This window comes from Aythya ferina (assembly GCF_964211825.1).
Source record: "Aythya ferina genome assembly, chromosome: 6".
NCBI classification, from domain to species: domain Eukaryota; kingdom Metazoa; phylum Chordata; class Aves; order Anseriformes; family Anatidae; genus Aythya; species Aythya ferina.
In genome coordinates this window covers 22,578,019-22,604,114 of record NC_140303.1, presented here as the reverse complement: position 1 = coordinate 22,604,114, position 26,096 = coordinate 22,578,019, and the positions used below count along the sequence as shown (strand labels likewise).

Here is a 26,096-nt window from a genome sequence, read left to right as displayed (position 1 = left end):
ACCTGTAGGCAACAAGAAAATCCTTTATTTTGTATCAAAGACACTTAGAGAAGGTAAAACACTTCACCCTGAAGCACAAATTCTACAGTTATATGCATACTCCATATATCACCTCTGTCCTGACCCAATAATACTATTCTTTGATCGGGTATCCTCACACAAAACAAAGAAACAAAAAAACAGCTGGACTGGAATACCACAAAGGCAAAGGTGAATCTTCCAAAGACACTGAAAATATAGCCAAAATAACCTTTAAATTTAGTAGATAAAATTATCATTTGAAAACATTTGCAGAGAAAATTAAATAGCTCTACCTCTTGCCAAAACAGTAATTTAGGTTTTGAGCTGCTTAAAATGTCATGCAGGGTTTAGTTAGAATTTTGCTGGGTCAGCTAGCATGGATGTGTGAAACATCCCATCTTCTTCTAGGAATGTGTAATGGAGATATTTTGCCATCATCCTCCCCTTTCAATTAAAGCATTTTCTTAATGATTTATAGAAACAAATAGACTTTCCAAATAAGTAAACAAATTTAATGAGGATATGTAAAAAGGAACTACAGTAATATATGCAGCTTTATACTTGAATTCTACAGGAGATTCTACAAGTGTTTTGTTAGCAGCAATGCAACATTATTTGAAATGTAATTCCAGAAGACAAAAAAAAAAAAAAGTTAGTCTCTATTTTATCTGTTTTAAACACATATAGTTGTGCAGCTGGAGTAAATTTTCAAATTCAAATGAGCTTGTGCATGGTGCTAGCCTGTCTGCAATTACTATAGTTATAATATATAATGATCAAGAGACATGAAATGGGCAGAGAGAGACAAAGGACATTTAATCATTTGAGGTTCTTTCCCAGAAATAAAATTAGAAATACCTCTCCTTCATTCAGTAATAATCTAAAAGAGCTCACAATAAGGTGGGAAAACAGCATGGGAATAAGTCTTAAAATTATGATCAATGAGTAAATAACTGCTCAAAGATCCAACTCAATTAAAAAAAAACATTGTTCCACTAAAAGTTTAGGCAAAAGGTAAAACATCTGTTTCAAATACACATTGAATTTATAAAGCAGGAAAAGCTTTAGAAAAATGCTACCTTTGGGGTTCTTATTCTGCATTGTGTTGCCCTTATTCTACAGGGCAACTCATTTTAATTATTCTTCACTCAGATTCATGACATAAAAGCCTGCAGTTCACTGTGAATTTACTTGTGCCTAGCAGCTTACTGATATGAACATTGTGTAAATGTTCAACCCACTTCACAAAAACACAGGAAAAAAAAATGCGCACGCATCTACCTGGTATTCTCCTCTAGATCACCAAAAAGGAGAAGTCTTAACTTAGACCTTCTGTCTCCATACAGCCAGAGGCTCTGATCTCCCTTTCAATCACTTTCATCCAAAATTTCACTTTTTTTTTTTTTTTTTTTTTTTTTTTTTACTTTTGGATAGTTGCTACTGTCACATGTAGACTTCACTGCTTTGAGGGCACTAGCTGCATGACATTTTGCTTTTAAATTCTTGGAAAACATATGTTTGTTCTAGACCCACATGATAATCTCCCAGAGGCCACAGAAACACCTACGCTGAATATCAGACAGTCAGTGCGTGCATATGTCTTTGCTGTTTGCCCTTGTCAGTGTAACCCTGCTTTGTAAAGATGACTCCCAATTTCAGATTGACATTCCCAGCAGTGCTAACCAGGGGAAAAGCTGTTTCATCCTATAGTACCTAGGATGGCAAGACTATATATCCCAGGGGAGTCTCACCTTTGCCAAGCCCAATGGCCATATCTAATTTCAATAAAGTGGGGGGCAAATTGCTGTAGCCATAATAATTCTTAACAGAAAACTGGCCTCAGGAGAGTACATTAATATTAATACATGGAGATGACATATCATTGCACTCTGCAAAGCCTTGTTACCAGACATCATGTGGTCAAGGTACTTGTATGCTCCCAAATACTGAATGAGTCATCCCAAACACATACATATAGTCTGTATTCAAAATAAATGAATAATTAAAATACATAAAGAAAACAGACTAAGCTGTTTGTTTTACTATTTAAAACAACAGGCTTACACAGTGCAATGAAATATTTATTCACAATGTTTTCCTTTTGCTGATCTATTTTTTCTGGATTGATTACCTCTGAAAGCTTTTCCGACTTCAGCTTTTGTATGCTGACAAAAGGAAGGTGAAGCGAAGCATCCTGATTAGCCACAATGCAGATCAGATTCTAGTCAAGCTTACCAGACCAGGAAAAACAGGGAGCATGCGGTCAGAAGACTGCATCTATCATAAATTAGGTTTTAAGGGGAAGAGTAATTCATCCTCACATTTTCAGAGAAAGCAGAAAAACTACCAGATATCACTTAAAGTTGAGCTTTTAAATTAGCTGGCTCAGTTCTTTTGAGAATTAGTATCAGAAAAAGCAGTTAGATTTGATTGTCCCACAAACATTATTTGTCATAACAACTCATGCCCTGTCTCAAAAGGGGTGGGAAGAGGTTGTGGGTGGCTTTTTGTTTATTTGTTTGTTTTTATTGATGCTGTTTTGTTTTTGAAGGAAGAAACAAACTGTTTTCCTGTGTAACACCTCACTGGGCTGCTTGCTTGCTTGGGAAGAAAACAATGTTGGAAAGCAATATTGGAAGGTCTTGGAGCCTCCAAATAGCTTGCTCAAAAGGTATTACCTACTGTCTAGTTAAAATAAGCATCATTAATCCCACTGTGTTTGTCTCTCTGGATAATTATAGCAGTATTCATTGTGTCCTCTGTATTACAGTACCCAGAATTCAATGCCTGACATCTACTCCCTTTTTTTCCAAGTAGAAAAAGATAACTTGAGCATGCTCTTGCCAGCATCGGTCATCTCAGATCTTTATATTCAACTGCAGTAAATCTTGCAAACGAGTGCTTCTTTGCTGAAGAGTAAGCGATCCTTAGTAGGCATATGCATTTCTTTAACAAATTAATTTATAAAATCCTTTACTTCTATTAACATAGCATAACTTGCAAGAAAATAAAAAAAATAAAAATCATTAAATCTTAATTTTATTAGTAGCAGAAATGTAAAAGAAACACTAAATCTTTTAAATTCATAACAGAATTAATAAAATACCGCATAAAGAAATAGCTAGTTTTTAACTTTTTGACTATTATATTTTTCATTATTAATTTGGAGTATGTACAGATTTCAGTTAAATAAATGTGTACTCACTGCTTGATAACGGTTTGATAACTTGGATCATGTAAAATATACCAAAATACTTTTTATTGTTATTATTATTACAACACAAAACACATTGATTTTTTCCTATCTGTGTCCTTGGTATAAAAGCAAAATTTGGAATTTAAGAGACACACAGCACAGGGTAAGGATGAGATTGAGAATGACATCAGACTTGTCAAAGTATCAAATGAAGGGCCACAAGAGTTGTCTAAGCTCTTCTGTCAAAGTTCCTAATTCAAATTCTAGTGCTAATTCAAAATTCTAGTGCTGTGCCAAGTCAGAATCTATAATTCCATCCATGTACATGATGATTTGGTTTCAAAATTTCCCACTAAGGTGAAGAGGGGAAATACACACCTATCCTGATGTGACTGCAGTTTGTGACTGAAGCAAACACTTCAGCAAACCACATGTGTATTTAACACTTCTTAATGCTGTTTTGCTGTTAGCAATTTTCAGTAATCAATCTCTAATAATGGGAATAGTTGAATTCTTTTATGTCATAATTGCTACTACTGATAAAACAATCCAAAAACAGACTGTTTGCAGTTTTCATCAATCCATCAGCTCCATTCATGTTTGTACTGCCAAAAGCAGAAAGGACACATGCTTAAAGTCCAAAAAAATGTAGAGAAGCCCAAAGGAAATACAATATCAAATTTTTGGCCATGCTTCTAACAATGTAAAAGATTACAATCTGCATAGCATATCTTATTATTGCATTATGGATGGTTGCAAATATTCTACTTACAATGCTACACCCTTGCAACTCATTTGGTTTTGAAACCAGTAATTTGAATGTCAACAGTTCCTAACAATTTTCGATCTGAAATGAAAAGAAACTAATGCTTGAATTATTTTTTTTTTTTTTTAATGGAAAAAAAAAAAAAAGTGAACAGTACAGAAAGTTTTGTTTCTATCCACATCCTCAAGGCCACTAGTTATTTCCAAGCCTTTTAGAGCATTCAATACATTTCATGGAAGTACAGAGACACTGCAGCTACAGAGTATTTATTTTTTATTTTTTTAGGTTGCTGGAATAGCAGCCTTCAAGTTAAAAAAAAATAAAATAAGAGAGAGAGAGACAAAGAAATGGGCAATTATAAATGTCTGGTTTTCTAACTGAGATGCCCATGTAGAAACTATGGCTTGTGTTATACAAGGCCTCTCCTTAAAGTCTTGAATTCTATGAATAGTTCAGCAAAAATGCTCAAATGTGCAGCCATATAAAACAGCTAGAATTTAAACACACAAAATTTGCCTGCCAAAGCTGAACAAGGGTAACTGCTAAAGATATATGCTGCTTTTATGACAGTTTATGACTGTTCACCAACCTGAAGATGTACGATTAAATATGTATTAACTGCAATTGATTAATTAACTGGTATATTTTCAGAATATAATGCATTATATTTAAATAGAAGAGAACAATTTACTTTGCTTGATAAAGGAGTTTGAGTATTTTTCAATATAGCATATACATTTCTGGGTACAACATATACATATATTTTTGTGCACCAAGTTTTCTGAACATTGGCATACAAAAGTATATATCAAAATGTAAAAAATATTTCTAGAAATTCATCTGAAGCAGCAATTATGAACAATTACTGTATCTTCTCATCTTCTTCTTGGAAGCTCACCATCCCTTGAAAATTTAGTTTGAAGGCCTCTGATTTCTAGATTAACTGATGAGAAAACTGTAAGACCTTTTGATGCTTTCCATTTTACAGTTGCTGTGTAGGCCAAAAGACTAAAACATTTTTCCATAAAAGTATAAACTGATTATTGTCTAAAATAAACTCTGAGTTTCTTGTGCTTTTAGTGTAAACTTTTTGGTATCTTTTTATGTTAGTTTATTATTAAATTATTATTGCTTCAATTAGTTTGCAATTGCTTCAATTAGTTCAGTGCAGGACTTCTGTTATGAAGGTATATACTATCAACCATGTTAATCACAGAACTACTTCTGCTTCATTATGTAAACAAGTTTTTGTTGTTGTTGTTGTTGTTTTTTTTTCTTTCTATAATCATAGATGTTTAAACAGAAGTATCTTGACACAGCACAGGCTTTCTACTTTCTGGTTCCTGTTAAGAGGTGAAGACATTTTTCTGCCTCTTCTACGTTTACTTGCTGAAAGTTAATTGCACAGTTATTGAACTAAGAATACTAACTGGATGGCATAGCCACAAAAATAATCATACTTGCAAAGGCCAGTTAATGCTATTTACTTTTAACTTTTGAAAATCGTTAGGCTGTGCCTAATCAGAATGATCAGTGAACCCCCCTGCTCACTTCATGCACAACACGGATTACATAAATTCCCATCATCTGTTGAATAAACTAATACTGGAAAAAAAGCCTCAAAAAATACCATTTTCCAGAAAAAGAAAACAGGAAAGATCCAGAATACTGACAAATTCTAGAACAACTGTCCTAAATCAAAGGAAAGGTCTATCAAATGTATTTGTTCTGCTTCACATGGTGGCCAAAAAATGAGGATTAAGGAAGACTGGAGAAATGTAAAGAAAACACTGAAGACTCAGTCATGATAATATATCCATGAGTTCATTCAGAAATAAACAAGACAGCATAGTGACGGACAGCTGACCAGACAGAAACCAGCAGTCCTCTGCATCTGCTCCCTGTAACCGTTATCCCTGCCCTATGAGATAACATGCCGTTCAGTATTGCTCCGCTTCCTATTTTCACATTATCACTAAGCTGTCATCAAAAGGGTATCAGTGCTGTGACATCTCTAAAAATCCATTGCACTTAGTCCGCTCTGCAATGCACTAACAGGCCATTTCCATACGCCCCTTTGGTCTTCTCATGCTCTGAGAGGAAGCACAGTAAAATGAAGTACTAAGTTCCAGAGAGTTCAAGTGTTATAGTCATACCTGACTGTAATGTGTATGTGGAGGTGACTAGCACATTTGTTAACCTGCATTCCCCCTTTCAGGCTGGGCACACAGCAAGGAAGCAGAGTAACTTTCATTGTAATATATTACCTTATCAATAATAACTCATTTTAGAGCAAATTTTGCTAGATTTGAAAAAAAAAAAAAAAAAATCTTTCTGTATGTTTATGATATAACTCTGGGAAAGCACAACAATATATTTCATTAGCTGTTTTTTTATTTTTTCTCAAGGTACGATTCAGTCAACTCCAACATGGATTTGGTGATCAGACTTACATCACTTGTATGCAGAGACCTGAGTAATTTTACTATCCTGCATTTCAAATCAGAAGTATGCATTCTGGATTTCTCTACTTTGTAATATTTGCCTTATAATTATTTGCAAAACCTTTGAACTTTGCTTCTGCAGTGGAACATATCAGGAAAACACCTCTCTTATTTTTAAGTTTAAAGGTTAAAAGAAACCACATGAACTATATGTCTCCATCTTTCCTGGCATCAGGAAATGTGCTGACCACCTGGAATCCTTGTGGTTTATTTCTGAATTGATGGATATTACCTATCTAATGATAACATACCTTAAGCACCATGCCTGTGACACAACTGTTGCTATTTGAAAAGAAAGAAAACCAGAAACCCAAAGTGCTGCTTGCCTCAGAAAGAAAATTTGGGTATATAATCTAAAATAAACTTGACTCACACAAAATCCATTATATTTACAAACAGAATACATTAACAAGACTTCATACTAAAATGTATGCTAATTAACAGAGATGAACAGACCATTCATCTAATCTGCAATGTATTTCAAAAAGAAGTTTGTATAGAAATAGATGTTAAGATTCATTTTAGACTATTTTATATTTTGCATCAGTCACTCAACAGGTCCTTGTTTGATTTTGTAGTTGGGATGTTTATTTTTCTTCAAAAGTTGTAGACCCTTTTACAGACACAAAACCTGTAAAACTGCTGGGCTTTTTTATGGTTAAATGAAAGTCATTTTATAATGAAATTGCCTGATTATGGTACCATTAATGGGGCAAGATAGTTCAGCCACTTGAGGTACAAAACAAATTATACACAAAATGAGTGTTCATTGGAAAACCACAGTTGAATCATTGAAATAAATAATGTGTCTTCCAATTTCTACTATATCGTGTAAAAATACCTTTAATTTCATTACAGTGCTTTTTATTGTAGGTAGGTACTACTTGAATATTGATTAACACTGGAGATAAAACACCTTTACATACAATACCATGCCCTTTGGAGAGTTTCTCAGATGACATCACAGCAGTCAGCACTATGTTTATGGAACGCTATAACTGATAGAAAAGCTACTACTGCTCATGGAAGGGTTACCTATAAATCCCTGCCCAGATGGTTGGAGAGCAACTTCACTAAGGCTATTTACATCAGATAGTACAGGGATCTCAAATCATGTAAAAGCAATTCTCAGGAACCACCATGCGGGTGCTCTCTCCCTCCCCCTAAAGGAACAGGAAAGAAATACAGCTTGCAGCAACCCTTGGATGTCTACAGGGCACAGTAGAGTGAGGAGAGAAGGAAAGGGAAAAGGCAATCCCTTGCAGCCACCGAACAATTGCTATTTTTGTTGTTGTTTGTTTGTTTTTTTGCTTTTTTGCTTATGGCTTGAATGGGTAGAGACTCTGAAGAAAAGTTGTGGTATGGAAATCTTTAGTCTTCTTTTCCTACTATGAATCTAAATTGGTAGTCAGGACAGTTATGCTGCTAAATTGGAGGAGCTACAAAGGTATCCCATTGGACAGTAAAAATAAATCCACTACATTTTGACACATTACATAAATTATGTCCTCTTGCATACTACCACAGAAGAATGATAAATGCTTTACACCTTAAGCCAAGTCTCTAATATCTCTGGAGCACAATGCAACATTGCCTCTTGGCATATTCACCACTAAGATGAGTGAAATCTCCACAGTGAACTAATACAGCTGTTCAATTTACGGTTTTAAGATAAACTCCTGAACTTAAATTCAATTTATGTCTTTGTCACCATAAGCCTGGAGGTTGAACCAGTGAAGAACAGTTTCTGAGATAACTAAACTCAAAGCTCAATATGTCTTAATAAATCAAAACTTTGGTCTAACAAATCAACTGATATATTCCTCTAAATCCAACCATATGGTTAGCCTGACAATCCCACCAATGCATTAGTCAGTAACTCAGATTATTACACAGCATTAACCAAGCTGCTGGTGTTCTGCTAATAAAGTAGTTGGACCTGTTCTTACCTGTTCATGCCTGAATTAGCCTCCAAGCACGATAAGACAAAATGCATCAAATATATACACAAGAACAAAAAGCTTTTTTTTTTTTTTTTTTTCCTTTTTCTTTTCTTTTTTTTTCATTTTTTTTTTTTCCCCAGATAGTCTAGATCTCTTTGTGCTGCTCTGGCCACATGGCAACCAGAAACTAACTCCATTTTCCCACCTGAAAATTTCCTTATGACTGCAGAACTGCTGCAGAGGCCCTCTGGCAGACACAAACCTGGCACTTTTCCTCCAGCTCCCAGCCCCAGCACAAGGAGTACAAGGGGCACTGCTGAGCTTCAGCTCTTCTCTTTTGGCAGGCAGCTATTTAGAGGCCAGTTGGAAGAGTTTAGAATATCTCCAACACTCCTCCAAACCATAGTGGACTGGCATAAAACTAGTCTGGAAATTAAATGAGACTGCAAAACCCACATGTTAATTTTTTGCTAAGTCTTTTACAGTTAGTTATAATGTGCTCTACTTTCTGCTCATTTGACCCCTTTTCCTGTTGCAGTTTTCGAGCTTTTCCAAACGCTTTGCTTTCTGATAATGTGAGAATTTGTAATCGGAATTAATACAGGCCTTCATTACTGAGTTTTCAAGTTATCTTTATTCAAAACACGACTGTTAGTAAGGAGAAGAGATTGGGCATCCCACAGAAGCACGTTTGAGGTTTAAGCTTACTCAAGCCAAGCAAACTTAGATAATCCTTTCTTTAGTTTGTTTGCTCATCACTAAGCAGGTTCTTCAGTAACCTTTACACCTTTTCTCAGTTTATCTCAAACTACATTCTGAACTCTTCCCCTTCTTTCTGCTGCAACACTGTTTGCCTTGCAAAATTGCAGTTATGTACAGTAATTATGGACTGTGTTGCATCCTTCCAATAAATACTTATTTTAATTAGCTCCTTAACAGATCATTTTCTAACTGGCAAACTTTATGCTATGTGGCTGGCAACATAATATGTATCTTGTGCACTGAGCTTCATTTGCTTCAATGCTATGTGTTCCTCAAAAGCTGTAATAAAATGCCAACTTCCTTGTAAATTAGAAGAGATTGGAAAACAAACAAAAAAACACTGTGTGGATGACATATTAAGATAACGCATTTTTTCCTAATGGCAATGTGGGGATAGTAACTGTGCTTTGCCAGTAGTTGTAGCTTGCAATTACATCCATCAGCTACTTATATGCTCAAATGTTAACCCTTCAGAGTACTGCAGAAACATTAACTGGTTAATCCTCAGTGTCACTTGTGCCTTGTGACCAGGAACTGATGCTATGCCTGTTCTAGAGAGGAAGAATTGAAGGCAAGTTTCTAAAGCAGACTGCATTAGAAGATGTGATCTGTCTGTGGCAGCAAAGCTCTTTGTGCAGACTACATTCACTGTGCTGGTAGCTCAGCTAGCTCTAAGAGAATCACCACACAGATACCTGCTGTATCTTTACTGTCAGCACAGGCTAAGAGGCAAAAAGACCAGTGCTTTCTGAGTCTAAGTATGCATTGAAAAATAAGGGCTTCTCTGGTTCTGCATACTCTTCAGTTGGGTACCTACTGGTTTATTCTGTAACTACAGCAGTGGGAATGACCCTGCAGTGTTTTTACAAATATATGTGGAAAATCAATACTTACCTCAACTGGTTCTCTGGAAAACTCTGATGTTTCAGGTAATGATCCCCTTGTAAATGTGCTCAATTTTGTTGTGGATATACTTCTGCCTGATAACGTAACAGAAAACGGACAAAGTATCTGTCATACTCCTTACTTTTCTAAAGATAAGAGGCTTATCAATAACATACACACCACAGAAATAAAGTAGACAGAAGAAAACCTTGGGAAATACACTCAATTTCTGATCTTTCAAGCTGGAACATGCACTCTGTTGTATCTTTTTCATGTGGCAAGTAGTTATTTCAGGTACTACTTTTTCACCAGTAGACTCCCTTCTCCTTAGAAGGAGGTAAGAAAGAAAGATGTTTATCGAGGGAAACCTGCTCTGCAGGGGAAGGTGAGCTGGAAGCAGTAGTAAGGACAGCACAAGCAACCTCACCAGCAAGAGCCAGGTTGCAAAGTGGAAAGTCCAGGTGTCACAGCGTACTCCTAACCACCCCCCTTCACCAACACACAAACACACCTTGCCTCAGGCCTAAAAAGATAACCATCACTGGCAGTTGTGATGGCTATGTCTGGCACTGATGGCTGTCTCCTAGGTTTGGGGAAGGCAGAAGACAAAAAGCCGGGGGTTAGTTTGAGTAATGCATCCCTCACCCCCACTGTGCTTGCCAAATCACCTTAGCCCAGAAATACTGAGCAACTCAAGAGCCCTTTGAGTTCTTGTGAGATGACATCGAGCTGCACAACAGGACCTCCCCTTGGGCAGGGGAGTAACCTCCCAGGGTTACTTCTGCTAATTGAGAGCACCCTTACTGGTACAGAAAGTTGATAAGCAGATTGGGAAAGTAACAGCATTCTAACATGCTGTAATGGTGCTTCATGATCACAGTTCATAATCTTAGCTAAGTAGCATACAGGATTCAAGAATGCATATAATTCTTTAGACATAACTGGTTGACTAAATCTGGGACTAGGAGTGAATTCAGCCACACCTGGGCTCCTGATCTCTGTGGTTCCAGTTTAGAAAGCATGGGGATCCACTCTGAGAATCATTGCTCAACAGGAGCGTTTTCTTCATGTAATGTCACCTAATCCAGTACCTTTACATAGTACATAACATCTTTTGCTTAGTATCATTGAGGAGTGTCTTTTACATAGTGTGCAATTAAGCGTTATCTTCCAATTACAATCAGTTGTACCTTGCCGTTGTTGAATCTTAAGTCACATAAGCATTTTTATCAATAAATCATATTGCTGCTTCTGTCTCCCAAGCAGAGTGTGTATCATTTCTCTTTTTCCCACCTGTGACTCCAGGTCAGGGTGGGAGACAATGGTCAGGGTCAGACTTTCTCACCACCCAGAAAGTCTGCAGTGACAAGACAGGTTTACTCCCTGCTGGAAAATTAAAATTGTTCGGAACCAACCCCTAATGCTATCAGTGGGATTATTTCCTTATGATACAACAAGAAATTAATTTCCCCTTCTGATGACCAGAAGACAGATCCTCTTTATCTTAAAGAAGGGTTTTGCCACTCTAATACATGATGCCATCAGAAAGCAGAACACTGTTATCACACCAAATGCAATGCTAACATTATGGGAAAAGTGCAGCTAACAAGCAGGGAAATGCATGTCAAGCACAGAAATATCTGAGCTATCACTTTCATATGATTCTGGCTTCCTATCTCTGAAGTTAGTCTCAGTGTCCAGTCTTTTTAATAAAAATCTTTAATTTATAAAAGCCAGGTTTTGAAACAAGACTCTGAAAATGCTATCTGGACAGTTATCATCCAGAAAGATTGATGTGGATGAAGAAGTAAAGTCCAAGATCTCACCTTACAACTTCAACCCTTATCAGAGGGTTAAATTAAATACGACGAATGTAAAAAAAAAAAAAAAAAAGAAAAAAAAAGCGCATGCAGTTTATCGGAATTGTTGTATGCTCACACAAAGGACAAAAAGGATGTAAAAGAGACAACATTTGAAATATCTACCTAAGTAGCATCCTTACTGCAGACTGTCTTAAATCAAAGAATAGCACACAAAAGACCCCTTAAGACATTATTAATTCTACCTAATCACACTGACACATACTAGACCAAAAAATCCATTACAAATACTTAATAGGGATAGATAAAATGAGTTTCTTTTACACTTAGTTCTATACACACATTTAAGGCTGCCCTAAACCCTTCATGAAACTTAACAGCATCCTTTAGTCCTTTCCTTTTCTATTTATTAAAAACTTGAGATTTTAAATTGGAAATTCTGTATTAATGATATACTAAGACTGCAGAATTATATTAAACTAATCATAAATTTTTCAAATATATATTCCAATGACCTTGACATTACTTTTTGTTGTGCAATACAACACTACCTTTCCTACATTACTATCCTAAGAATCATACATTTTAAACTTGATTTTCAAAGGCAATCTCCGAGTCCTTACTATTGCATTAATACATAGATTCCTTTAATTATTATCTTCCTTCGACTACAATGGAAAAAAAAAAAAATCTTGACCTACACGTGAAGAGGCAAAATAGCCTGAGAGACAGCTTTTGCTGCAGGCTTTTACTTTATTTCTGTTTTTAAAGGACAGTTAAAATATGCTCAAATTAAATTTGGGGGAGTTCTTATATACAAACATAGCCCACAAGAAGAACAAATCAGCTGGATATCAGCAAAGGTGAAATGTAACTAAAGCTGGACAGGAAGATCTTATGTTGAATATGTAGGTAGGTAGAAGCACCTGGACGGATAAAAGACTTAGATGAACTAAAGAAATTGCCACACATTATTTCACCTATGACACATACTGCCTAGGAAGCAAAACTGAACTGCAGCAAGTAAGTGGAGCAGAAACTGTTTACACAAGTCAAGACTCCTAGAAAACCAACAGTAAAATTTGGCCGTAGGCACTTTTGTAATTTGGTGTTTGTTTTGCTTTGGGGCAGGGGGCTTGACACAACAGAAGGATGTTTCATCTCTGCATTGAAAAGGCATTCAACTTTCAGAATGAGCATATACTTTAGCCCTAACACTCTTTGCTGTTAACAGCACTAAAAGCTATCCATCTCTTAACTTGCAGCTCATCTACTGACTTTCCTGACTTTCTCTTCTTGGTCTATACTGTCAATATTTAAATTATTCCTGTTGTTTTTTTTTCACTTAAGCCCCCTTCCCCCCACACACACACCACCACCTTTCAAAACTATTTTTTCCTAAATAACTTCTTTTTGTCCAGTTCTTATCACATGGCCACACAAGATGTTTTGACATCTCTTTTTTCATTACACAGAAACACTTTCTTTGTTGATGCAGAGACCACTAAAGGAATCATCAGCTCTGGGGTTAGGATGCTCTGATAAGGATGATTAAAGTTGACCAGAAGACAGATTTTTTTTCCCCTCCTCACAATCCCCTGAAATGAAATCAAGCTATGTGAGAATAAATAGATGATTAATGTTGCAGTAGAAACAAACCCACTATTTCTACATCCAGATGGCTTCGAAGAATTATCCACGTGCCTATGTGAGGTGATTTTTTTTTTTTTTAAGGAAAAAAAGACAAGTTTTTCAATAATGTAGTACTAGATATAGTGTAAGGTTCAAGTTTGTTATCCACATGAGACCCATAACCTGTGAATACAGTCCTGTTAAATAATGTCATTCTTCTCATAAAGTATATATTTTTCAGTTGGGTAAAAGTTAACATAGCTTGGTATTTATCTTGTTGTAGGACTGATGTGGAGTTGGACATGAAATTCATTGTGTAACTCAAAAAAATTCTCCAGGTAGCCTTTCTCTACTACACCAGTCACATACAATTCAATACGTGCTCCAAATGATTTAGTTCTTCTAAAAACAATGTCAGCTAATTTTCTAGAGCTCTTTCATATCATTAAACATTTTAATCAGACTGAAACACAAATGCTTGTTAGCAATAAGTCTGCATCTCAGTGCTGAAGGGTGAGCAAGATAGAGTAAGTGAAGAGATCAACAGTACAAAGAGTTGTATTACTAGATTTTACCAATACTTTTCCCTTATCACGTAACTAACTGGACCAGTGGTTTACTAACAGGGTCACATTTCAGGTATTCAAGGAGCCTCAATGTCCTGATGTTCTGAAGCCTCACGCCACAGGCATACACATGGCTGACATCTCAAGTGGGCTCACGCTCACTATCTGACACTGTCAGAAATCTCTAGTACAATATTGTTGCCTGAAGAATGTTTCTCACTTTCAGCAATGGCGGGAACTGTTTCAGAGAACTCCTGAAACCTCTGAAAAATGAGAGATGTCACACAAATTAAAACAATAACTTAGAAAAACAAATTATACAGTTTTACCTAAAAAAGAACACATTATATGTCATGCATTTAACATAAACCTGCTGCTATGCATGTTGATGTGGCCAGCACAGAATGAGCACACTAGTAAGACTTATGTACAGAGCGTAAACTATGATTTGCACAGCACTATTGGACTAGTATAATGTTCTGTTTTTTATTGCTGTGTAGCAGCAATAAAAAAAAAAAAAAAAAAAAAAAAAAAAAACAATACTCCAATTCTTTTTTTTTTTTTTTTTTTTACTATAAAACATCTTCCCCCCATCCTCAAAGTCTTTTTATTTTTTTTTAAGGCACATTAAAGTCAAGTTTTGAATTTGTGGTGTACTCTCCTTCTCTCACACTGAATTATCTAAGTCCACTGCCAAAATACAAGAGCTTTGTATTATATTATTATTAATAATAATAATAAATAATAATAATTTGTTGTTATTGTTGAAAAGAGGTCTACACAACACCAGTTTTCAGTTTTTTTTTCTTGTATGTCAGAATTTTCCTAATGTGATAAATATGAAAAAAATAGACGTTACTTATACATTGATATAATGGAAACCTCATACTGCATGCAGTTTTCTGTTTTTGCCTCTCTCTTACATGAAACTAAACAGAATATTTTTTTAGCAGTCACATGCTAATGACATCTGTTTTCATAATGAACAGTAAGTTGGATAACAATGCCTGTAAAAGGACCAGTCCCCAGATTTCACATTTCATCAGTCTCCTTCTGTTTTGTTTGTTTGTTTTCCTTTCCTTTTATAACACCAAATCCCAGAAACTCTGAGGATAGTTACAGCACTTCTGTGTTAGGCTCTTTCCAAACATTACAGAAGCAATCTCCTGGGCAGGGAGCTTATAATTAAACACTTTACTCCTACAGGGTTTGGGCACACACATGGTAAGTGGCCCAACTGATGTCAGGCCTGGCAAACAAACTATTTATTCAGATAAATATAAAAAGCGAGTTCAGTTTCACTGAACTAATTTTAAACCACTCAAACTCACTGTATTTAGAAGCAGGGAAGTTCTGGACTGACAATGATTCCAGCTTCACAACAGCTTTGCAGATGTGTTTGGGGAGAAGTTGATGACAGAACAGCTTTAGCACAATGCATTGGATCATAGGCACAGGGGACAGGATGAGGCCCTTCTCTCAGGACCTCCACGGTTTAGAACTTACAAGGCAGGATGTGTCATTTACACTGAAACTCTTAGTCAAATACCACCATATCTGTCTTTATCCAAGTCTGGCTGGATATACATGTAGTACATTGAAAGAAAACATGATCATTCTAGAAAAAGGCTACTGTACCACACAAAAACAGGCAGGAAATCAGGAAATGACGCTGTTCAAAACAGTGTCATTTCCTCCTTGTACATGGAGGCCAGGGTTTCCTCTCCTGACCCATCCGTGCATTCACTAGTTCACCAGTCACAGGAAAGCAGGTAGTGTGTGAAGGTGAACCCTATTTCTTTTCCCTATTAGTAGTCTTCTCTGTTGGAAAAGCATTCTGAACATAGATTTTACTAGTGAAACCAAGGATATTATTTGTAAGTATTCTGTAATAGGTTTATGTGAATGCCAACAATACTTGATTTTTCCAGTAATGAGATAAATTAGGTAATGCAGCAAACTGCCTCCCACAGCTGACAAGGTTCAAGAGCCACACTCAAAGTGCTGCTCCTTCTCTTGGGCTTTGGAAGGCAAGAAAGGGTCAGTAGAGAAACTTGAAGGTAAATTAATCAGATGCACATTGCAAATCCTGATCTTGACATTCAATACTTCTTGAATGATTTTTAATTTTTCTTCTGAATAATAACTTTAATGACAATATCTGAAATGACATCCTTCTGCACTCTAAGCAACATTCCTTGAATTTTAGAATTCCTGAACTTTACAATTTTAGAATCCTGACAGAACCACTGGCTACAGTGTGGTTGCTAACACATTGCAGAAGACTTATTGTTTTCCTGTAAAAAGTTTTTCCTCCATTAAAGCACACGCAGAGCAGGAGTTGAAAACAAAAATACCGTGAACTGGCAGTAAAAATGCCAATAAGCAGATTGTTAATTTCTCCACACACATGCCAAAAAAAAAAAACAAAAACAAAAACAAACAAACAAACAAAAAAAAAACCAAAACAGAAAAACGGAGTTTACCTTATCTAGGTATGCTTAACTCAAACCTGTAGTCATAGCACCAAGTCACGTATCACCAGTGTTTTGGAGAGAATTCAAAAATAAATAAATAAATAAATAAATAAATAAATAAATAAATAAATAGAGACTTGGAGACTAACTAATTTCTGAGAAAAATGTAAGATATCTAGTAGCTTGTAGCATGGCTAAAGGATGAATGACAAGGTATATAACTGACAGTCTAGATGTTTTAGACTGATTTAAGGAACACTGATAATGTGTTTAGAAGTTGTATCACAAGTAGTAAGAAAACACAGATGAAAAAAATGTCTTAAATTTGATACATAACTGAGGTGGGAGAGAAAAGCCAGCTACTGTTAAACCTTGTTGCATGAAACATTGTGGCCCCACATGAAAATTGCAAATTTTACTATAGCCATTTGACAAAAAGAGTCACAGCTAGACCCAAAGGGAATACAAGTTAATAGCCCCTACTCACATTCTTGTGGCTAAATGTAAATCAACAGAACGCACACCAGACAAGCCCCCAGGCAAACAAAAACTTGCTAAGATTTGTTACTCATACTAGTCCTTCAGGGTTCAAGTTGCACACAGTCAACTTGCTTTTAAATTACATTTTTAATAAAAATATTGCACTCCCTACATGCAAGAAAATTTTACCAAGTATTCATACTGAATCAACATGAAATTTTAGATGTGCATTAGTATGTTGCAGTTGCAGAGTGAGCAGTATGACTACTTAATGTCTAAATAACATTAACAATGTCTAAATAACATGAAATAACTGTTTTATTTTATATCTACCTGAAACAAATTTCATTGCTTTTTACAGTTCTCATGGTCACATTTAGCAACCCAAGTGAGAACAATATCTGTAACTATTCTGTCCTCATAATAAAGTGTAATCCCCTCTCTCTGCTGGGACAAGAAATTAGAACAGTGCACTAGAAGGGCTCCATCAACTGTTCAGAGAAAGCTGAGTATTTCATTTCTTCTTTTTAATGTTGCATCTGTAAGCTTATTTTATGGGGCACAACATAGCTTAAAGAAGAGATGTAAACAAAAATGCAAGTTTTATTTTACTTCCCAGTTGTACTCCTTACCACTTACCTACTATCTCACCCAAAAAAAGTGGAAATTTTAAGGGAGGAAAGAGAAAGCTAAGAAAACTGCCATTAGCAGCAACAAAACAAAATAATGATTTGTATGTGTTTTACTCAACATTTCTTGATGTATGCTTTTCATTGATTCTGAATGTCAGGATTTTAACTCTGTTTCCAGCAGCTCATCACCGTAGGGCTATAAAGTCCTGCTGAACAAGGATTGTTCAAAGTTGATTTAGCTATGGCTCTTTCTGTTCAGTTACGTGATGTCATGTTCACTCCTTAGAAGAAATCCTCCAGGTTAAAAATTACTAGTATTGTTGTTATCTTCATTGATAGCAGTATCTGAAACGTCTTCCTCTCTTCGATTTTTCCTTCTAAAAACCCCATTATATGTGCTTCTTACTCTGACCTGCAGAACTTTTCATAATCATTCCCTGAAAACTTCTTGCCGAGTTTCTTTCACAGTAATTTCCTACAACCTACTGACTCTGTGCACATAATTGAAAACTGAACAGTACAATAAGAGTGCATCTGAATGTAAATGTAACAATCTGGGAAAAAAAAATTAAAAAATAGTGTTTAGCTCTAGCTTAATTTTGATTTCAAGTGCTTCATAAAAGCTGTTTGGAAAGCTGATGCCTCCTATTATTTTTTCCTACTTACTCAGCAGTTCATCCAAGAAAGGCTCAAGATTCTGTCTTCAGAGTTTAGCATTATTTTTACATTAGAAGAAAGAATTTCTTTCTGGTACTATTAGTAACGAAATCTCCACTTTCAGGGTGAGAAGCTTATCCCAAAGCTGAGAAGATGACAGAAGAAAGCGGTAAAGTTCAATCTGATGCAGACAAAAAGGGATTCATTTATGAGATGCTAAATGCTGTCACCTGTACTCTTGCACATCCAATGGAGACAAAGGACAGAGATGGATTCTTTGCAGAACATGCTGGCAGCAGGTAAAGGCAGGCTGCAATGCCATTTCAAGTAGACAAAACAAACAGCATTTTTAAGATTGAAAAAAAGAAGTAAAACAATAGACCAGAGCTGTTCCAGGCTCCTTGAAATCCTAAAAAAAAAAATGAAGAAAAAGCTGAATGAGAGAAAACCTGAATGTTTAAGTCTTCTGAATAACAGCTATTTTTCCAAGTTGGTACTTGCCAATACTGAGGCTACAAACTGGTCCCTTGAGTAACGTATCCATATTTTTGCCTCTAGCCTCGACAGTAAGGTTTTATCTCTGTTAAGCTTATTACTTTGGAAAAGAGCTCTAGTTTTCTGGCACATCTAGCAGAACAGTAAATGAGAGTCATGAAAAAAGCACACAGCAGCTTCCCATTCAAAATATCATACTCCTAAAAGTCTTTTTTTTTTTTTTAATAATTAAAAAAATCACTGCTAGTACAAAGCAACTGGACCTGCACTGCAGTGGGAAATAATAATCTAAAAGCTTCAACAGAAAGGCAACATGTAACTTACTCTGTTTGAAAACTGCACATGCTCATGTGTATCTGAATCAATTAAAAAGAAAAAAAAGAAAAAAAGAAAAAAAATCTCAACGGTTGGTATCTCCTCCTCAATTCTCCAAACACCCAGAAGAATCACTGCACTTCAGTGGGCAAGGAGCATTTGGAGATCACTACACCTTATACCATGCAGTTTTCTCTTTGTACTTCAGAGCACATTGTCATTTGATCTTGCTCTCAAAGCAGAGAATTTGCTTAAGTCCTTGTTTCTTAGTTTTGACAATAGGTTTGAGGCTTTCCAGCCTTATTATTCTTTACATTAGTGAAACTCCCTCTTTGATTCCTCAAACATATATATCCAAGAAGTCCAGAAAATTACAGGGCAACCAGGAGAACTTGACGGAAGTATTTTTGAGTATAAGCGTCATTGCAGACTCACTTTTATTTAGATTCATTATTTGTTAGATCTTCCAGTACATGAAATGGTGAAGTTCTGAGGTACCTGAGTACAAAATTCTCTTCTTCAGCTGACCTGCTCTGTCTTTGTGAACTCATGACCATCCGTCTTTCTTCTTAACTTTTTGCAGTCATTTGTCAAGAGGAGACATGCAGAGATTTACAGCACTATCCTCTTCTACTACATCCCATATTAAGCACATCTAGCATCTCCCGCTTCATTGGCTTTCTTATTCCAGGACTATATAAGGCCTATTGCTTACACACAGTAATAACAACTCCAAACCTATTTGTGCCTCTTGGCCATAAGATTTAATTGAAAATAAGATATGTCTTACACTAGTGCTCCAACTGTATCGTTGTGGCACAAAAACAAACAAACAACAACAACAAATCCTACTTGATCCTTTTCATTTATTTTCTTCTGCTACATAATATTCTGAGAGGGAAATTCCTATACATATCAGAGAGTGAAGGAATACCCAATTTCTTGCTATGGATGCTCTCCAGCCTTCTCATTCTCCCCTTAAATCTTGTGTGGAAGAGACTAAACAATGAATTACATAAGGTGCAAAATACAAGAAAAATTAATATGGTTGCTCTTATTTCATAAGATGGAATCCACACAGAGACCTTTCCTTCTCGCTGTATGTCAGCAAGAATGAATCTGATTACATACATGTTGCATGAGCTACCTCTAAGATATAAATATCTCACTCCTAATAGAAGCATGACCAACAATGGATTTGCCTTTCTATCTTTAATGTTTTGCATAATCTGCATTTTATAGTACCCTTTTGCCACATGTAACTCACTATACAAATCAGGTTATACAACTTTTCTTGTGTGCACAGAGTATTTAAAAAAATATATTCCTTCAGGCTTTCAGCAGGCACTTGTCTTGTTCCTTGACTTTGCCCATCTTTGAGGTCTGTCTTGATACTAACACTTAGTTAATTTTCCTATTGCTGGAACACTTTCTTTGTCCTTTCTTTTGCACCTCATACTAGCCTTAGTCTTTACACCCAACACTTGTGAGTTGCTTAGGCCAGTCTGGGGCATGTCCACACAAATGGTTTGATCTCTCTGCTTCCCTCAGTGAACTAGAACACTTAACTCCTTGGTTTCATATCTAGTACCAAGTTTGAAATCACAAAATCCTTTTCAAATTATTTAATAATGTCAAAACGGACACCCAAGGTTATGCAGTCTTAACTGATTCCAGCATGCAGGACTCGGAAACACTAAAACTCCCATGTCCCATTTCCCTCTCAAATGCTTTTCCTGTCTGTACATACAGAGGCCACAGATCAAGAAAATAATATTCATAATTGTTCTGCTAAACCCTTTGTCCTCCTACATGTAGATATATGACAAGTGCTACCAATTAGAGGACCACAGATAATTTAAGCAACACAATTCATTAAAACCTGCATTCAATATGAAAATACAAAAAAAAAAAAAAAAAAAAAAAAAAAAGATCATATTTCAGACATAACTGTAGTGGTTTTCTTTCATGAGCCCTCAGTATAAGGCACCCGCCAGCTTCAATACAGCAGCATAAACAAAAATCCATCAAGCTGAAAAGAATGTCATATAGCATTTCAGCAGCCATTTGAGAGATACAAACAAGATTTTGGCATCCTAAACATTTGTCTCTATAACGGAGCGGCTGACCAAGCACGGTTATCCTTGATCTCTGGAGGTAGAAGGGTGACCATACAGTTTCATCAGCTTTGCTTTTAAATGGATGCTGCTGCCCCTTGAAAGCTCATTCACCTAAAATAACACTTATGTGATAACAGCATGATCATTAACATACTTGTCACAAATTCTTACCAACAAGTGAGCCAGATGCAGTTTTTCCATTTCAGAATAACCATCCAGTTAAAGGGTCATCCAGTCTGGATGACTCATGCTGTGATCCTAGAAATTTCACCCGGACACTTAACACGTGTTGCCAACACTTGTTCTATTCACTCGTTTCCCAAATGATGCTGCTTTCTGTGCTAATGTATTCCTGCACCACAACACTTACAGGTGGGTCCAATTCAGAGCTCCTAGAATGCTGGCTATGGTGTCAGGGTTGTAAAATCCTTCCTTCTATCTGCATAGAAAGTGGAAATCCATTCTGAAAATAATCAACTAAATCAGTGATAGTTATTTAAACAAACAACAGAACTTTGGTTGAAAAAGCATGGGAAGCTCTTTCTGCCCTCTCTCTCTGCAGTGTATTGCTAAGGACAATTATTAACTGTCAGCTGAACACAAATACACAACAAACAGTATCTTAATGCAGACATGCAGCACATTCTTCTGGATCACTTTTCAACCTAACCCTGAGCACTGATGCTGCTTTATGAATTCCAGGTATGGCACTGCAACTACAAACTTCTGACTTGTTTGTACCTAGAAAGAGAGAATCAACAAGAGATGTCTATATTGGATTTCCTCCTGAGTTTTCCATTTAGAAAGATTAAGTTAACCAGAACAAGCCACTTTGAACGGACCACATTGTAGATCAAATATCCCTACAATGAGTGAGCTTGAAGCAAGTGCTATAAGCAGTGATAAGCAGATGGGAATACAGTATATTCTCATTTTAAAAGACATAGTTCTAATAAATAAAATTATTTTAAAGAGATTAAACATCTGACAAAAACAAACTAGATTTAACACCTTCTTCTTTAGTTATAGGAAGGTCAGACTGTTTTGTTATAGGAAACACTATGAGTAGACATGAACATTTTACTAGCTCATTCAAAAGGAAAACACAGAAGAAATAGGTAAGAAATGTGGAGATGTAGAAATGAGAAGGATGAGCCTCGGGACAATTATTTAATGCTCAGCAACATTTGTCATGAATTTTCTGAGTCTTCAATTTAAAACACAATGTGAAACAAAGGGCCAAGACAAAATTCTCTGTTGCCTTGTAGTCATTTATCCATGATCAAACTTGTGGAGGAGAACAAATATATTGTTGCAAGCCTGTGTACCAACTAGATATGAACATAAATAACAGTCAAGGGCATGATAAAGGAAATTCTGATGTTAAGAAATAATTTGTAGCAAAGTTATTTCAACCACAACAGGGGATTAACTTTGACTTCCCTTTGTGTATTTATGGAGAATTTCTGCACACTGATTTAGGCATCTGACATTAAATGCTAGACTGAAGCATGGGCCATGTATAATTAACTCAATAAACTCACAAAAAAATAAGTTTTATTCCATTATAAACTTTGATCTTATTTCAAAGGTAGGGGGAAAAAGTATTTTGTAATTTTGAGTTATTTATTTTGTATATTTTATTGTCTGCATTTCTTTAAAATAAGGTTTTGTCTCATTTTTATGAGTTACAAAACACACAGCACAAGAGCTTCTCTTAATAAAAAATAATTTAAAAAAAATAACACAACCAAATGCATGTAAATGAAAGTAAACCAAGCACGCCATGCCAGACCTGGTCAAAGACTTCTGCCTGTTAGCTCTATGAGAGAATTTGAAGTTAGTTCGGTAGCAGAGAATAAAAATGAAAAACCAGTGCTCTCTCTTTGAGGGCTTTTATTATCTACTGCAACAGTCCACCCAAGAACTTGTTCGGAAGGACACCACATTCTTTCTGGAAGAGGTAGTGCACCAGTCTTTTGGGGTAAGGAATGCTGGGATGCTGGCTTGGTTGTTTTGGTTTCCATATGTCCACAGTTGTAGATGGTAACCTGGCAACTGCAGACTGAGCTCTGTGCCCATTATGCAGACAGTCAGGTCAGGCAATAGGTTTATACCACAGCAAATAAAAACAGAATGAAATGGAGAGGAGTATCTTTGAAAAATCTTCGTATGTTTTTTCCTGTATGGATTGTAATGTGTACTTTTGGTCCAGAATTAAACACTTGAAAAGCAATTATGTTGATTATTTAGACAACCAACTGCATTGACATACAATATCATAATTCAGTCTGACACTAAACATACATTATATATATATATATATTTATTTTTATTTTTTATCTGTTTGACTCATGAGTTATCAGTTGAAATTTTTCTCCAAACATTTTCCAAGTACTTTAGAACAAATTATTTTTTGCCAGAGGGTGCTTTGTTTTCTGCTTAAGAGCACTGAAACAGAAGCTGTTACATCCAGCCTTTGCCACTGCTAAGCAGTGTAATGTGAGTACACACACTACAGCCACAGGTATGGCAGAAAGCACACTTTTCCTCCATGCCTCACTAAATAATACATTGGCAAAACAAACGCATAAGAGATTTGGTGTCTTGCAACTGCTATCAGGCATGTGTCAATCAGGCTTCATGTTTGTTAGTCAAATGAGACCAGTGAATAAGAGAACGTTTAAGTTTGCCTTCCTTTTAACAGGCACACAATGAGTGCAGCAGTGTCACGAGAGGAAAACTTGACTGAGAAGAGCCCAGCGGTAAGACAAGCTCCTTACAAATACACAACTTCATGCGTTTTTTTTTTTTGGAAATAGGTTGTTTGGTGCAAAGCCTGATACTGTTCATATGATAAATGTGCGGGAGGGCGCAAAAGAAAGAAAAAAGAGCATGTATTATTTCATAGAGTCCCACTACTGAATAATACTGTTTTTTTCTAATAAGAGACGACTAGAAACTATGCGGTTTTGTGGGTCAGATGTGCAGAAGGTTAACAGAGAATTAGTAGTCCAGTGTGATTTACCTCAAAATATCGGAACCTTGTAGTGTTTGCTAGAATAAGCATCTCTCCAAACTTACATTTGAGACAAAGTTTTATAATTTAGCTATGAGTATTTGTAGTATTTGTATCAGTATAAAGGTTCGCATGTTAAATGACATCCCAGACTAATTTATTTTCCTCTAAATACAACCAGGATTTTGGAAGTACTTGAAATTTTGTAGTAATTGAGAACTACTCTACCTCTTTTATGCTTGTCTGAGCTACTGTATTATGAAGCGTCTGAAATGTAACTGAAGAAATGCTATAGATACTTGCGGCTCTGCTTACCTGCAGAAGAAACTACAAGCTCTTCAAGTGACAGTGTCAGAAGTGTGCAGCTAGCTCTCACATGTACATTCAGGGAGTATTCAGAGGAGAAGAGATCTTCTAGTGTGGCCAGTAAATATTAGTCACCAGATAGAGGAAAGAACTGGAGCATCTTCTGTTCCTCTCTCTCACATTCCCTGCCTCCCTTCCCAGCATGGCCATAAACTAAGGGCTTGTCTGTTTTTTTTCTGGCCCTTCCGCTGGGTCCTGGTGGTTGGGCTGCAGTCATTTGGAAAACGCATCAGCTTGAATGAGCTACAGCCCCCATGGACAACATGTTGGTCCTTCTCTCATAATGTACATGCTTTGCTCTCCCCTTCATTTAAACAAGCTAGCTTTACAAGTGGCCAGTTTGTTAAGTACAGTCAGCAAAGACGGTAAGAAATACTAAAGGTCATTGAAGCCCAACTCCAAATCTCTTTGGTTTTTCTTATTCTCCCAATTTTATTCTTCACTTTTGTAAAGGTTAAGAAGGCTCTACAAAGCCCAGGAAACAATCCAAATTATTGACAGTTTCAGACGTGCAGTCGTCATCAAGTATTGATGAATGAATTCAAGTACTCATCAAGTATTGAGAATGAATTGCAATCAGCATTCCGTAGTGATTTAAGCAACCATGAACAGGTGGAGAAAGTGTCTTATAGTTAGGTTTAGGCCTAACTTAACAAATTAGTTGCTGACAAGTGCAGATGTCACAATGAAATTTCTCTTTTGCAGGGAGAAACAAAAATCTCCACGTAGTCTCAGTACAATCAACTCACAGTAGTTAATTAATCATGCATACAAAGCAAACATGCCCATTTTTTTCTGTTGTCCTACACCCAGGTCCCAACCTAGACAAGCAGAAAAGTTACCATTCTCAGTTAAATCTAGCCTGAGAGCTGAGGCAGAGCAAGACAAATTTTAGACTACTTTTGAATGACCCCATAACACCTACTCTGGAAACCACTGAAATCAACTAAAGGAGCCAACAGCACCAAAGCATTCTGAAGCATGCTTAAAGCAGAATATAGGAGAAGGGAATATTGCATAAATCTACTCACCTAAATTAAGGAAAGCTTGGTTCCTCATCTAAAGTCAGACACAAGTGCAGTTTAAACCAGGAGCATTTCTAATGTGCAGCTCTGAGTGAGGTTGAACAGTCTCACCTCTGGTGAATTTACCAGTGGTGCTTCATTTTGGGTTAAAATCCATTTAGGGTCTTTGGAACCAAACAGCCTAGACAAACAGACACATGTGGTGGAGTAAGGAAGGGTGTGACCTTCTTGTTTACAGAAAGAGGAGAGCACAGGTGACAGATTGCATCATTCCCAGGGATGGTACTGCCAAAAAGCTGAGGGAGAGATGAGTCTTAGGCAAATTTCTGGTTAGAAGGGAGGGGAAAGCTGTGAGTCAAGGAACTCCTTCCTACTGCGCTCAAAGAAAAGGGATCTTGAATTTCCTTTATAACTA

General features: G+C 36.3%; 1 protein-coding gene across 9 annotated transcripts in view; it reads right to left on the bottom strand.

Moving 5' to 3' along the window:
- The window catches only part of LOC311438630 (sodium channel protein type 3 subunit alpha-like), a 117,133-nt gene extending 91,267 nt beyond the window's left edge, over positions 1-25,866 (bottom strand). For 5 of the 9 annotated variants that reach the window (XM_084523224.1, XM_084523226.1, XM_084523234.1 and 2 more), the window contains exons 1-3: positions 25,688-25,866; positions 18,572-18,750; positions 18,351-18,486 (exon numbers count right to left, since the gene is read on the bottom strand). The gene's annotated coding sequence lies outside the window, so the exon portion shown is untranslated. Of the gene's footprint in view, positions 1-10,086; positions 10,149-18,350; positions 18,487-18,571; positions 18,751-21,442; positions 21,555-24,605; positions 24,713-25,687 lie in introns of those variants that run through there. The other 4 variants (XM_084523228.1, XM_084523229.1, XM_084523230.1 and 1 more) reach the window with 4 other exon arrangements.
- Positions 25,867-26,096: the final 230 nt, after the last annotated feature.